At 42.3% G+C, this 2,996-nt stretch overlaps 1 pseudogene; it reads left to right on the plus strand.

Moving 5' to 3' along the window:
* Positions 1 to 258: 258 nt before the first annotated feature.
* On the plus strand, positions 259 to 1,350 carry LOC144373828 (glyceraldehyde-3-phosphate dehydrogenase pseudogene; annotated as a pseudogene).
* Positions 1,351 to 2,996: the final 1,646 nt, after the last annotated feature.

A 2,996-nucleotide genomic window follows, 5' to 3' on the forward strand; every position in this document is an offset into this window, starting at 1 on the left:
AAATAAAATTAGACATTAAGCAAAAGAAGACATTAGCACAGAAATACAAAGGATCATTATGAGATTCTGATAAAAATAAATACGATATGCTAACATTTATAAATCTAATCTAGAAGAAATGGACAAATTTCTAGACACACATAACCTATCAAAATAAATCTGAGAACTCCACTTCTGGTTCACAGACAGCCACATCTTCTCCTCTTGTGCACATCCTCTTGTCTCTTGTGGTGCCAGCCATGCCGTCCCTAAGACATGATGGTGAGGGTCAGAGTAAATGTATTTGGCCACATTGGGTGCCTGGTCACCAGGGCTGCTTTCAAGTCTGGCGAAGTGGATATTGTTGCTATCAATGACCCCTTCATTGACCTCAACTACATGGTCTGTGTGTTCCAGTGTGTTTCCACCCGTGGTAAATTCAATGGCACAGTCAAGGCTGAATACAGGAAGCTTGTTATCAATGGAAAGTCCATTTCCAGAAGGAAGATGCTGCTAACATCAGATGGGGTGATGCTGGTGCTGAACCTATTGGGGAGTCCACTGATGTCTTCACCAGCATGGGGAAAGCTGGGATTAATTTCAAGGGTGGTGCTGAAAGGGTCATCTCTGCCTCTTCTGCTGATGCCCCCATGTTTGTGATGACCGTGAATCGTGAGATGTATGACAACTCCCCCAAGATCATCAGCAATGCCTCCTGTAGCACCCACCAACTGCTTAATCCCCTGGCCAAGGTCATCCATGACAACTCCAGAATTGTGGAAGGACTCAAGACCACAGTACTTGTCCCCACTACTAATCAGAAGACTGTAGATGGCCCCTCTGGGAAACTCTGGCATGATGATGTTGGAGCTTCCCAGAATATCCTCTCTGCATCCACTGGTGCTGCTAAGGCTGTAGGCAAGGTCATCCCTTAACTAAATGGGAAGCTTACTGGCATGGATTTTCGTGTGCCTACCCCAGTGTGTCAGTTGTAGATCTGACCTGTTGCCTGAAGAAAGCTGCAAGATTTGATGACATCAGGAAGGTGGTAAAGCAGGCATTAGAGGGCCCCTCAAGGACCGAGTTGTCTCCTATGACTTTAACAGTGATATCCACTCTGCCACCTTCAGTACTGAGGCTGGCATGGCCCTCAGTGATCACTTTGTCAAGCTTATTTCCTGGTATGACCATGAATTTGTCTACAGCAACAGGGTGGTGGATCTGATGGTCCACATGGCCTCCAAGGAGTAAGAGCCCATGGACCACCTGCCCCAGCAAGAACACAGAGAAAGAAATAGGCCCTCGGCTGTGGGGAATCCCTTGTTCCTAACTCAGTCCCTCAGCAAGAATCTCCCCTCTTCCCAATTTCCATCCCAGACACCCTGAAAAAGGGGGGAGGTTTAAGGAGCCCTACTTTCACCACCAATAAAGTCTACTGCACCTCCCAAAATTAAAAAAAAAATGAGGACATAAAAAACCTGAATAGGCTAATAACAAATAATGAGATTGAATCAGTACTGAAGTCTCCCAACAAAGAAACCTCAGGACTGGATGGCTTTATGATTGAATTTTGACAAACTTTTAAAAAAGAACTATAACCAATTCTCAGATTTTTCCATATGATTGGAAGGGAGGAAACATTTCCAAACTCTAGGAGGCAAGCATCATCCTGTTTTCAACAACAAATAAGAACACAACAAGAAGAAAGAAAGTTGTATAGACCAATATCCCTGATGAACAAGGTTCAGACAACCTCAACAGAGTACTAGCAAACAAGATTTAACAGCACATCAAAAAGATTATTTCCCCTGATCAAGGAGTTTTTTTCCCAAGGGTGCAAAGATGGTGTACATGTGCAAGTCAATAAGCAATCTATCATGTCAACAAAAGAAAGAATAAAAGCCATGTTATCTCAGTAGATGCAAAAAATAAGATTCAATATCCCTTCATGATAAAAGCCCTGATCAAATTAGGTATAGAAAGACTATAACTCAGCATAATAAAGGCTATCCACAACAAACCCTCCGCCTGCATTACAGTGAACCTGGGAAAGCTGAGTACAAGTCCTGTGTCAGGAACAAGACAGGAAGAGGGAGGGGGAGTGTGGCATGTGGAATACGACGGAGGCTGGTGTGGCTGTGGAGGCTTTCAGGAGATGTGTTCTAACCAGGCCTCTCCTACTTTCCCTTGGGTTCATGACTGCTTGCCATCTCCCTACAGAAATTGGACACAAGAGCCTGTATGTTCAAGGGATAAAGTCTGGGCAGGACAACACATTTTGGGGCCAACAGACTAGGAAAGAAAGCTCAGGTAGCTGCTCCTCTTCCTTTCCCCTTAAGTCCCTAGGACTGACAAATCAAGGAATTGACCCCTCCCAACGTTGTTTCTCTATTTGAGAATTCAAAAGTAAAGTTCAGGAATGGCTAGGTGGTGAGATTTTTTTAAGGAGTGTATGACCAGATGTGAGGTGTCTGAGGTTACCTGCTGTAGGATTTAACTCCCACCTCTATTAAATAAAGTTCACTGGTGCTGAGGATCTGGACATCTACCCTTTCCCAATACATATTACCAGTTAGACTAGTCAAACATCTTTGGGAATATTGCATATAACAGGACATCTGAGAATTAAAATATCTTTTTTTTTTTTAGAGGGAGAGAGAGAACTTTTTTTAATATTTATTTTTCAGTATTTGGCGGACACAGCATCTTTGTCTGTATGTGGTGCTGAGGATCGAACCCGGGCCGAACGCATGCCAGGCGAGCGCGCTACCACTTGAGCCACATCCCCAGCCCTTAAAATATCTTAATAGAAAAAATTAACAGAAAAGAAACAACTTTACAATTAAAGTACAGTAAAGACCTTTGGATAATTAGCAATATGATTTTTTAAATAACCAGATAAAAATGTCATTACGAAAAAAAGATAAGTAGTGAAATCTATAGGGCAGAATGTGTTAGATATTTTTAAAAATATAGATCATCCCAGAAGGAAATAAAAAAAGAAAGAAATTATAAAA

The sequence above is a fragment of the Ictidomys tridecemlineatus genome, unplaced genomic scaffold (assembly GCF_052094955.1).
Source record: "Ictidomys tridecemlineatus isolate mIctTri1 unplaced genomic scaffold, mIctTri1.hap1 Scaffold_5012, whole genome shotgun sequence".
NCBI classification, from domain to species: domain Eukaryota; kingdom Metazoa; phylum Chordata; class Mammalia; order Rodentia; family Sciuridae; genus Ictidomys; species Ictidomys tridecemlineatus.